The sequence below is a fragment of the Bacillus rossius genome, chromosome 3 (assembly GCF_032445375.1).
Source record: "Bacillus rossius redtenbacheri isolate Brsri chromosome 3, Brsri_v3, whole genome shotgun sequence".
Lineage (NCBI taxonomy): Eukaryota > Metazoa > Arthropoda > Insecta > Phasmatodea > Bacillidae > Bacillus > Bacillus rossius.
The window spans coordinates 129,682,209-129,695,056 of record NC_086332.1 but is presented as its reverse complement, the minus strand read 5'-3'; the positions used below and the strand labels follow the sequence as shown (position 1 = coordinate 129,695,056).

Genomic DNA, 12,848 nt, shown 5'->3' with positions numbered 1-12,848 from the left:
GCCAGGCCATTGTACGTCTTGATGTGCACAAACAGCGTATCTTTATGTGTGAATTTGCCGTGGCACTTTACGCATCTATAGCTAATACGTCCAGGATTGAATGAGCACTGGCTCTTCTCGTGGCGTCTGGCATCACGGCTATATTTGAATGTCTGATCGCAAAACTGGCATTTTGAGCATGTGCTGTGCTCGACGGTGCCCTCACACGTTCTCATATGGCGGGCCAAACTATCTTTGCGACTTAGTGTCATACCGCAGACATGACATTGGCTTGCTGTATTACAGCCAGGATTAGCTGCGCAGATGCGCTCATGCCGTCTAGCACTATGGCTAGGAGAAAACAATTTGCCACAGTATGCACACCCATTCCCTGGTGACGGTGCACATACCTGAGATGACACAAGCTGGCAGGCTCCCGATGTCGAGGGCTGGAGGGCTCCCGATGTTGAGGGCTCGGCCATGGACGCAGTCCTCTTCATGATGAAGTTTGTAACACCAACGGAAAAATTATAGCAACAAGAACATCATAATTATCACACACACAAACAAATACACGTGCATAAATACAACCACACACACACACAACATCAGAAAAAAGCACACAAAAAATACACGTGCATAAATACAACCACACCTACGCACAAACAAAATACACTTGCATAAAGACAGCTACACCCACGCAGAAACAACTACCCACGCATTAAAAAAATTAAATTCAACTTACTAGAAGAATGCAGGAACGACTCTGTGTGTACTGCTCGCACGCACAACGAGGAGGGCTGGAACGTCGTACAGCACACAGGAACCTGTAACACAGAAAAGAGACCGCCTGGCTTAGTACTAGGAATTTTTTTTCAAGACAGTCCAAAACCCCAGACGTCAAAATTTTATGTTTTATGTACTGACCGGAAACGAAGAGGAACGGTGCAGGACTCCAGAGGGCAGACAGGCGTTTTCCAAGCGGATCACACTGGGGAGTAGCTCGACGCAAGGAAAAGCAATGAATACCTGCAACACATACAGTATTTTTACGTAAATGCACTACAATAGTAATTTACTCGTAGTTTTTTTTGTATATTTATGTATTTAGTTTTTTTAATAAATTTTATTTTTTTATATCAAACAAATTTTATTTTTTCTATTTGATTATGATAGCAAGTGCGCGTGCATCTGTTATTTTTTTTTTGGGCCAGGCGAGGGGGCAGGCAGGGCGACTTGAGCGCCCCATGCGGCGGTGCCCGGTAACTAGCCAGACGTAAGCTGCAGGGCGCGACGGAAACATCGCTCCGTGCACGGGGACGGTCAGGAGCGCGGGGGGTCGGTAGGGTCCACACGCGCCGAGGTTGAGGGGGGGCAGTCCGTCCAGGAGGAGGGAGGGGAGCGCTCCGCGGACCACTGGTGGGGGCTGAAGCAGGGAGGGGACGCTGTGCGCGCGCTGCCCGTCGGTAGGACACGGGTGTGCACGGCATCCAATTTGTTTCGAGCTAAGTCGTTCATGCATGAATAATAACTAACATGTATGCCAGGGAAATATATTATTACAAGAAGAAATATACTGCAACTGATGGTACTAATAATTTCGACTAGAAAAAATTGTAATAATCACGACTCTACAATAGTAGTACTGAAACTAACGAATGCAGGCTCTAAACAGTTCCACTCGCACACATCATTTAAGCAGTACTAATCTTAGACATGAAAAAAAATAAATACCCTCACAAATTACGAGACGGAAATTGTAATAATTTCTTAAACATTCTTCGAAAACAGCCGACTGCTATGCCTAGTGCGTACTTATATTTTCCCTACACTCTCACATTCTGCCGGCCGGCTGGCCGGGGAGCCGGCGGGCGTCGCGTCAGCCGTGCGCGCTCGCTCGAGTGTTATCACCACATCATGTACTAGCTAGCTCAGCAGCGGCCTTCACCCAGTGGCCAGCTGTTAGGCTTGCTGACTGAGTGAAGGTCGTAGCGAAGGCGTACACACACGCGAGACCGTAATGTAAAAGTTAAAAAATTTACAGTTCAAAAAAATTTCAGAGTTGGAAATGTTCGGAAATATTTCAAAGTTGGAAACGTTCGGAAAAATTTGAAAGTTAAAATTTACGACAAAATTTAAAAGTTAAAATTCACGGAGAAGTTGTTCTCACCAAGCTGCTGTAGTTGTAGAAACGGAAATAGTCGCAACGAAGCTCGAACGGGAACATGCGGTGATGGCAGCAAGACCAAAAGTGAAACCCCCGTCGTTTCACACGGCAATTTATAGGGAAATTCCCCCCTTGGTCATACGCTCAAGCCAATCAGGATGCGTGGGAGCCACTGCGATGTCAGCGCGATTTTTTGCAAATGGGGGAGGGGTCGAGGGGGGAGGATCGAGGGGAAAGGTGGGAAGGGATTTGCGTGCTATGGTTGGTGCGATTTTAAATATATACGGGAGGAGAACCAGGGGGAAAAATTGGGTGGGATGTAGGGGAAATCGGGAGGGAGGCTGACAATCCCCGCCTAGGACCGACGGCATGGTGGGGATATTCACTAGCCAATCAGAATCACTCAGCTCCTGGCAGCTGGAAGATTCACCACGATACCCACTTTGCTCCAAAGGAAAAAATATACTAACTTATTGAAAAATATATAAATTACGTTTTTTTATACGAATTTTTTTTTCAACACTTTCATATTTAAATACCTGACTCTAAAATACCATTTTTTTTTAGTGATATGATTACCTTTTCAACCGCAAATTATTAATTTATAATCGGAAGGATAAATAAAAACACATAACATTAGTTTTAACTTTTTTTTTATTGCTTCAAAACGTCTAACAAGGCGGAGAGTACAGAACACAGGGCGCTACGAATGGTTTTTACAGTATCAAATTCGTAAAAGTCCGTAGCATTATCACTGTATATCTGCGGCGTATCGACGCTCAATCCAAGTTTCTTGATGCTGCGGCGACGAGTTGTCGGTTCGAGTCTGGGAGAGGGTCGACGACGAGTCCTAGTCCTGGGTTTGTAAGACTTGGGTTCCGGACTGGGCAGGTCGCTGTGCTTCGAAGCGGCGAGTTTGGACCGGTCGCTGCATCTTGTAGACACGGGTTTCGGCTGCTCACTGCAGCCCGGGGTGTCTGGGTCAATACCGCAACAGTATTCAGACATGCAGTCGGATGCGTGTAGAGTTGTACCAAGAATTTCTTGCTTGGTGCATGGAAGAACGGTTGTTGGTCTCAGGTTAAACACGACGCACGTATCCGGACCGGTACAGTTTATTTGTTATAGTGATGGTTTTAACTGTGTGGCGAATGAGCCATTAGGAAATGTAATACTCCACCGTAACATATTTCCGTATATGTGCGTAAATTTTCTTCTTCGTCTTGAAAACTGTATTCAATACAGCTGTAGTCTGGTTTCGCACTCAGGTACTCGGTTTCCGGCTGGAATGGCGTCATCGTGTCCGAACGTTAACTGATTGATAGAGCATGGTTTTCGAGCTATTTATACCAAAAATAAATAAAATTCAGGTGTGCCACTATTTGAAAAAAAAATCGGGTTTGCCAATATTTTAAAAAAAAAATTATTCCTGCTGCGAGTGCCATTTCTGCATTAGCTGCGAGTTTGTGCTGGCACAGATACGTTCAAACTTGTCGTTTGGATGCTTAGCTTCGTACATTGAACAGAGTTTGCGCAGGGAAGGACAGCCGTATTTATCCTGCAAATCTACGATTTCAGCTGATTCGTCGTCACACAGTTCTCGTAGCCATTTCTTCTGTTCAGGTCTGGCAATGTAGATTATTTCGTTTTGCAGTAGTATATCCTTGATAGTGTTTTTGACTTGGTGGTACGAAATTTACCCTTTGTCCCACTCCAGGCCGTGATAATATTTACATAACCATTCGTTCGACCGTTTGCTTTTTTCGTCTAGTAGTTTCCAAGGATACGGGGGCCGGAAGCTGCGGGTTCGAGTCCAGGCGTCGTGAGTGACGGCAATTTCCTTGAGAACAAAGCCGTTTTGGCTCTGGAAACCCTGCATGTTACAGACCATCCTGAAACCAACTGATGATGTAAAGACACATGCAGTCGTATTAATATCTAGTTCAAAATTTTCACGAGACCTGTTAAACCCATCGTAATTAATTACTCTGTCGTGTAGGATTAGACAGTACGCTGTTGTGAGTGGCGGTACGTCATCTTTCGTAGAAATTTCCAATCGACAATCAATCATAGAACTGCGAATCGATTCGTCTTGTTTGCTCACGTCAAATACAATTAGCGGAGCCAATGATTTGTATGTGTCTGGACTCAGGATCGGGTGCGATTCTCGTCCGTGGTACAAGATTGGAACTGTGTGTACATGTGAAACGGCAAGGAAATACCGCCGTTTTCAAAATCAATGTTCATGTCCATGTACGGGTAGCTTTCGCTGTTTAAAAATAATTTTACATTTTCCATAAAACAGTGGTCAAACTTAGATCTGTCAGTCTTGAGGTTCATTTGTCTGTCTGTCTGCAAAGCTAATATTATATACCTAGGTTTTTCTGTACTGCTCGATGTCTTGACGACCCAGTGATTGCGTCTATTCTGAGTCAGTAAGGGGCACGTTACGACATTCCAGCTCCTGAACGCAATTTGAACCGTCTTGTCCTTTTTGACGTAACTTAAAAGTCTGACCCTTTCTTTCGTGCTGACGGTTATGTGCGGAACAAAATACTCGGTGCTCGTGACGGTGACTGCGACCGGCTGGGGGTCGTTTCCAGGTGCACCCACGACAGCATTCAGGTGCGATGTCGCTAGAATTAACACGAGTTCTTGGCGGGCTTGAATTAATATTTTCTTGTAATCCTCCGCGAAGCCGAGAAGCATCGAAAGCGGTATGCTAACTTCGAATTTTCCAGATTCGTAGATGGGAATTTTTAAATCGGGTTCCATTCCAAAACCCGTGATTTTGGTCGTGCTCAGGTCGATCGGTGTTAGAGACAGGTAATTTTTCATCGTGGCAGTAATGCCCAAGTCCCACGATTTTTCGATCGCAATATTATTCAATTCGAAAATAACTCGTTCGAATAAATGCAATATTCCGTTTTGTCCGAAGTATGCAGTTGTGGGATGTCATCCGTCCTCCTTTGTCAGCGTGCCTCTTATACGAATAAACGACTGGCAGGGTAGAGTATAAACGTCTTGTTTCTGTACCGGGATGCGTATTTCCCTACCGGGCATGTACGGCCCTTGGAGGTAGGGAGCGTAGCAGTGATATTAAAATTTATTTACATCATCGCTAAACTGAGCTTTTTCTGACACGCTTAAATAATCTTCCATGCTTGTGAACTTTGTAGCCTAAACTGCGGAGATACTTAATGTTACGAGGTGTTAGCGTGCCGCGGCCTCGCAACAGACTGGTCCTGGGTTCGTGTCGCTTATTTGATTTATAGGTCTTGAAAATCAGTCCCATCTCTTCAGGTGCAGACGTAATGTAATTTCTTCGTTTTTAAAATATACTAGTTTATCGTTTTGATCGACAATGTTGACTACCACTTCGTGTACTGTTTTGGCGAGCACAGGGGCGTAAATGATACTTTGCGGTACTTCGACCAGTTTATATCCGGGCGGAACTGTTGGCGAAAACTCGTGTAGCATGTTTTTTAGTCTTCCGTTGAGGTACGTTCCACTTGCCAAATTACAGATTATGCATATTACATTCACGGACATTATTTGTACCGGTAACGAGCAGACGTGCAAGGTCTTGGCTGCGTATATTTTCGGTTCGAATCCGAGCATGGTACTTATGGTCCCGGGTTTCATAAAGTCGACATTTTCACTGCAGTAAAGTTCGCACTGTAGCGTGTTTGGATTATCTCGTAATTCGAAAATTGTGTTTGCAGACAGGGCTTGCTTGATGTAATTTGTAATATCGCTCAACTTGTATGCACCGGTAGGTATGGAAACTTTCCGAGCTGTTGTTCCATAACTTTTCAAGAAGCACATTTTGCAGTTTTCTTCGTCAATGTTCGGTATGGCATTATACGTTTGAAAATCTACGAGCCCGATGCTCCATTCTCCGTTCAAGTCCAGCGGTGGGTAGAATGTGGCTCGTAGCTGCGAGCTACGTCCTGTCAATATGAGTGTTACGGACATGACTGATTGATTTTCGCTACTGTACGTTTATTTTATATAAGGAAAAGAAACATACATATATTTCATACTTCATATTTGGTTAGAAATCTCAAGCACAAGTGACCACAGTTTGTTTGATTAGGCCTCTGTTCCATTTTGTAATTGTAAAACAACGTCGTGGACCGCCCAGGTACTATCGCAGTTCGGGCGGAGGGCGAAAATTAACGAAACTGTCGTAGTAAGTAGCTTTTTTCCAGACTTTATGTATGCCACCCAGTGCGTGCCGCGATCCGACGACGTGTCTAAATTAATTATGTCGCACTCACGTGTGTTTGGCTTGCTGGGCAAAGTGTCTGGCATAAAAACGCTGCGGAAATTTGGTATTTTAGTTTGCGTGCGTACTTGATTAAATCTACGTTGGTGAGCGGTCGTTTCGGTAGAGAACTTAGGATTTTCTCTTTACTCGTTTCTTTTTTTCATGCCTCGTCCTGCATTGTGCGGCCGTAAGTACAGTCCTGCGCCTTTTTTTATACCGATGGAAATGGCTTCCATGCTTGCATTATGTCTACGTGCTTCCTGCAACTGCTTTCGCTGGTTCTTGCTAGTGTTGGCTGCTCTAGCAATATTTGCTGCGGCTGCTGCGATCCCACCTAGTGCACCTATAGCGGGCACCTGCAGCGGTAGAAATCCACCCTTTTTCTTATTGGTTCTGTGTATCTTGCGCTTGCGAGACCTGGTCCGGCGACGAGCACCCATTCCTTATTTTGTCTTTACCATCATGATTTTAGATATGCCCCACGCTGCGATTTTCTCTCAAAGTCCCACGTCCTGCGATTTGCTTATTTCTTCGGCTTCCTGTGCCAATATATGATCTGCTCTGTGTCTAGATTCCAGATTCTTGCTTAATGAATATGTGATATCGTGCTGCTTGCACTTTTCGTCCAGGGATTTAATGCCCATGTCACCGTGAGCTAACCTTTTCGCTAGTTTCGTGCCGGGGCCGCAGAATCTGTAGCCGGGAATATGTATCTCGAATGGTAGATTGTTTATCAGCGAGTTTACGAGTCCCGCGCCGATGTGTTGTTTGTTCCTGCCTCTTCGAGACATTACATGCAACTGAACTAATTTAAATAAATACGATTGCTCTTATAGAATTTACGTCAGTAGCGATGAAGGTAGTCAAGCAAGATGTTTGTTTGCCCGTTGCATTACGCAACATGATAAAACTATCGGTCACGAATCGCGGCATGGTATATTATTACCATCTACCGTACGTTGCATCATAGCGGGACTGTCAAACTGTGGCAAGACGTGTTTTACTGAGTTTATTGGAGGAGCCAAACGGTCTTCGGTTCGAGAACGTTTACTTGTATTCCAAGTCGTTGCAACAGCCAAAGTACCAGCGCTTGGCCGCCGTTCTACGCTCGGTGGATGGTATGGAGTATTTTCCGTTTAGCGAAAGCGTCGATGTGGTGTCTACCGACGAAGCAAAGCCTAATTCCGTGTTTGTTTTCGACGATGTGGCTTGTGAGAAGCAAGGCATAATACAAGAGTACGTTTCCATGGGTAGACAAGCCAAGGTAGACTGCATATACCTGTGTCAGACGTAAGGTAGAATACCCAAACATTTGCTGCGTGATAATGCGAATGTCATAGTGCTTTTTCGCATGGACGAACTTAATTTACACCACGCTTAAGACGATCACGTAGACACCGACATTTCGTTTCAGGAATTCAATGAGATGTGCTCCTCGTGTTGGTAAGAGGAACACGGATTTATAGTCATCGTAAAGGACTGGCCGCTATATAAGGGTAGGTACAGACAGGGTTTCGAAAAGTGTATCATCAAACATGAATCATAGTATTTCTAAATTTGGACGTAGCAGTCGAGCTCCACGTACCGAACTAAGCACCGTGAAACATGATGCTGAAATACGTAAATACATTTCGCTACTCGGTCAAGAAATAAAACGAGCAAAGGACGAAATAATAGTGTACCATGTTAACATAGACCAGCGTGTGGAAGCTTCGGATTCTCGAATTCGCGACATGATCGAAGTTTCGAATGCACAAAGGCGCGATGACCTAAATTCGCTTCTGTCAACACTTAATTCACATCTGTTGACTAAAGGTGCTTCGAAATAAAAACAAAATTATGGATGTTAACACCGATTTGGCTAAGCAACTGCACGATGTCATCGAGGCCATACGAACAAAGTACTTGCTTGCCAAGCAACACAGATTAAGCGACGAGGTTCGAAGAGAGGAAAAATTAAAGCCCCTTGAGTACCCGTCTCGACAGCTTCATAGCCAGGCGAGGGGACGTCGAAAACGAGAAACCGACTAAAATCGAAATAAAAAAAGAGCCGCAAACTACGTCCACGGGCAAACAAAAGTGAAGTCCAAAATTGACAGACGATTCCAACGTAACTTGTAGCGAAGACGAAGTTCGTGTCGGTCGAACTCTTAGGAAGAAACCTCGAAATAAAAAAGGTTTCGATGTCGGTCCTCTCGCGAGCGAGTACCTGGCCTCATATGTGCCACGAAACAGGGATGCGACGTATAGCGTGCATAAACGAGGTAGTAAATGGGTCCTTGGTTCGAAGGAAGTACATTTCGTGTCCGACGATACTATTGAATGTGGAAAAGAGGTGATAAAACTTATTCGTAGATTATGCGAACTTTTGTTTCGTAAAAATCCGCGGCGATATTCAGAGGTGGATTTGCGAAAATATAGAAGATTGTTAGATGCTTCCAACGCTGTTTACGCAAAAAATGATCCGAAAACGGGTCGTTTCAAAGATTATGAACATGAGAAATATCCTTTGATAGCTAGTCTTTTCTTAGACATCGAAGGGGCTGTACTTTATAAACTCGACACTGGTAGAAAATTGGACTATGTATATTGGGACGACCCCAATGAATTAGTTGATCGTCTTAGACTGCTGCAGGCATCTCAGAGCGTGGGAAATTATTCGCACACCAACGAAATCGCTTCCACACTTGAAGAAATACGGGAAGCGGGATATATTGAATAGTGATCATGTCAAAGTTTGCCATTGCGGGCGAGTTGCATAGACAAGCAAGACGTAATTATCTGCAACGAAAAATAAAAATCAAAGGATTGGACGACAATTGGCAGTCTGACCTGATCGAGATGATTGAGTCTTCGCGTGTAAACAAGGGCTACAGGTACATTCTCATAGTTATAGACACCTATTCAAAGTTCCTGTGGGCTAGACCCTTAAAACGGAAAAACCGCCGTGGAAGTTACGAGTGCCATTGCGAATATTTTGAATCATAAACGAATACCTTCGTTACTGCAGACGGACGACGGGAAAGAATTCTACAATGCATCATTCAAGGCATTGATGAAAAAGTACAACATAAATCACTACTCTACGTTTAGCGGTGTCAAAGCGTCAATGGCAGAACGTGTGATTCGTACGATGAAGAATAAACTATATAGGAATTTTACAGCGAATGGTAATTACAAGTGGCTGAGTTTACTTCCTAAACTCGTACGAGAATAAAATTCTACTGTGCATTCTACAACGAAACTCAAGCCAAAGGACGTAAAGGACAATCGACTGCTTCGAACTGTGTACTCTAAGACGAATACACTAGATTTGCGAAAGAAAAAAGCGAATATCGGCGACATTGTGCGGATTTCGAAAAATCCCGGAATTTTTCACAGGCCTTACAAGGGGAATTGGACTGGAGAATTATTTTGTGTATGTAGTATAAAAAATACGTATCCACATATTTATTTTCTCGAGGATCTAAAAGGGAAACGTATAACAGGGGCGTTTTATGGAGAAGAGATTATGAAAACTAAATTTCCACATACATTTCTCGTTGAAAAAGTGTTACGGCGTAAGAAGGGTAAGGCCTTAATACGATGGTTGCATCATGGACCAGAGTTTGACTCGTGGATTGATGAAAAAGATATTTTAAAACAATGAATTTGTGTAAATTTTTTTTAAAAAACTTGTGTGTAATGCTTATTTTGTGTAAATAAAACTTTGTATGTAATACATTTTTTTTTTAATTTCTGTATGTGTATACATGCATCATGCGGGGAGCATGCAAGAAGCACGACCGCTCCGCTCCGCGGTCGTCGAGACAGTGAGGCGGCTTTTACCCCCTCCACAGCGCCCGTGGCGGTGGTGGGGGCCTGGCGTCCCCTGGCCGCAAATGTGGTGGTGGGGTGGGGTGGTGAAATACTTACTTTGCAAAAATTTCCCTTATCTCCCCTGGTCCATGCAGGTGCATCTGCCCCCTCCATGCCACTCGTCGGACTGTGGGACAGTGCGCTGAGGGCAGAGACCTGATGTCCTTTTCAAGGACACGTGTGCTGGTCGCCACGTGCTATTAATATATTACAAAATTATTTTATTAAGAGTAACTTTTAATATTTTTAACTATAAAGACGAAATGAAAAGATTTATTCCAAGTATAAAGTTAAAACGAATTAATTTTCTTTACAAGTATAAAATCATAAAGAAATTATTTTATTAGGAATAACTTTTAATATTTATTCCAAGTATAATGATGAACTGATATATTTTTTTTTCCAAAGTATAGACATGAAGAGATATAAATAATATTTAAAAAAAAAAAACAATGTGTATATTGTGACTTGGGGGGTTTATTATTATGATAAAACCCAAACATTAAAAAAAAATTTTCTGCGTAATCGTACATACATATATACATTAGTTTTTACCTCAATTCCTCCTCCCCCCTTCCGAGTACCTTCTTCGTGACGAGTAGACGTAATTTTTTTTAATAGGTACTTTATCATCTAAAACATTATAAGGTTTTTTTATTTAGTTTTGATTACAAAGTTTTTTTTACAAAGATACAAAAAAAATATTTATTAAAGTTTTTTTTTTCACAGATACAAAAAAACGAAATAACTATAAGAGGGTGTTGGGGGGGGGGGGAGGGGAGGATCGTCATGTGCGAGAAAAAAAAATATTTTCGGGAGGGCGGGAGGAGGGGGGTGTTGTATGTTCGTATATGCGTGGTTAAAAGTGGTGGGGGTCAGTCTGCTTGTGTCCACTGTGGGGGAAGGATCGGTCACCATTTTTATTTTTTTATCCTCATCGGGTTCGAACCGAGGACTCCGAACTCCGTGTCGTAAATGTATGTTTTTTTTTTAATATTTTATAAAAATTTTATTAATTGAATTTTTTATAATTTAAAAAAAATTCATTAAAATCGGATAATAAATACAAAAGTTAAAGATGGCGGGCGTAACGAAAATTGCAACGGTGATGTCATCAATCAAAATGGCGGAAAACACATCGCCGGAATGTTCGAGAAAACAATGACGTCATAAAAATTGGCGGATCCAAGATGGAGTGTCCAAAATGACCGCCGGGGTCAAGGTCAAGGTCAAAGGTCAAGGTCACAACCATCCAAGATGTCGCCGTGACGACACAATCCAATATGGCGGACACCGACACCACACACCACGCGCCGGCGCCAGATCTCGGAGGAACTATTATATACTACTTGCAGTAACATCGGCATTTGGTTCGGGTTCGTCTTCATCAACTAGGCATCCTTGTGGCTACTGCGATATGACGTTTGCATTTACTTATGATGTACAGAGACATGAGAGGAGTAAATGTTCGAAGAATCCTCCTCGCATTAAGTTTCGCTGTGATGAATCTCGTGTACAATATTACTCAAATTGATAATTTGCGTCGACATGCCAAAAAATTTAAAGTGTAGTCTGTGTGCCTACTGTTGAACAACATGCAGAAATGTCAACTCCTCGCTTTAGATTGGAGACTCATAAGCATACAAGCAAAAAAAGCTACATGTGCAGCAACCGATTGCTATGACGTCTGGACATGAAATTAAACCCAAGACTGTGTTCGGTGCATTACAGGTGAATGATAATGGCTTCTACTTGGCACAGTCCGCATTTCATGGAACATTGAAATACTACTATTATCTAAATATTTTAAGTGAATCGAAAGACATTTGTATTTTTCTTGACGATATCAGGCAGAACATAATCAATCGGCTTACTGATGACGTAGCAACAAACGGGAAATTTTCCCTCGAAAAGATAAATTTGTTATTTTTTAAATTTTTTGAGATTGTTTGGCGGAATTTATTTTCCAAAAAAACTGGTAACTTTAGCTGATATTGGCAAATTTTGGGCAAAGTTTGGCATATTATGAAGATCAAGGTCAAAGGTCAAGCTCATCGAAGATGGCAGCTGTGACTCCAAAATCCAAGATGGCAGTCGAACAATCCCAATCCATACGCCGGTGCCAGTGCCAGTAGCGGACAATAGTAGTATAGTTTGGGCGCTCTGGAAACAGGGTCCAGGGTGTGGTGTCGGTGGTGTTGACCGCCATATTGGATTGTGACGTCACGGCGGCCATCTTGGATGTGTGTGACCTTGACCTTTGACCTTGACCTTGACCCCGACGGCCATTTTGGATCCGCCATTTTGGATCCGCCATTTTTGATGACGTAATTGTGTTCTCGAACATTCCAGCATAGGGTTTTCCGCCATTTTGAATTATGACGTCACCATTGCATTTTCCGTTACGTCCGCCATCTTTAACATTTTTATTTATTATCCGATTTTAATGAAATTTTTTTTAAATATTATAAAAAAATTAAATAATAAAATTTTAATAAGTTTTTATAAAAAATATACTTTTACGACACGGAGTTTGGAGTCCTTGGTTCGAACCTGGTGAGGGAAAAAAAT

The 12,848-nt window shown here is 42.7% G+C and overlaps 1 protein-coding gene and 1 long non-coding RNA gene across 2 annotated transcripts in view; one reads left to right on the top strand and one right to left on the bottom strand.

Annotated features, from left to right (window-relative positions):
* The window catches only part of LOC134531378 (uncharacterized), a 74,459-nt gene that overhangs the window by 27,879 nt on the left and 33,732 nt on the right, over positions 1 to 12,848 (top strand). The gene's annotated exons all lie outside the window — the stretch shown is intronic.
* On the bottom strand, positions 386 to 939 carry LOC134531496 (uncharacterized). The gene is made up of 3 exons (XR_010075013.1): positions 907 to 939; positions 725 to 806; positions 386 to 473 (listed from the first exon to the last, which is right to left on the bottom strand). It is a non-coding gene; the product is annotated as an uncharacterized LOC134531496 (long non-coding RNA).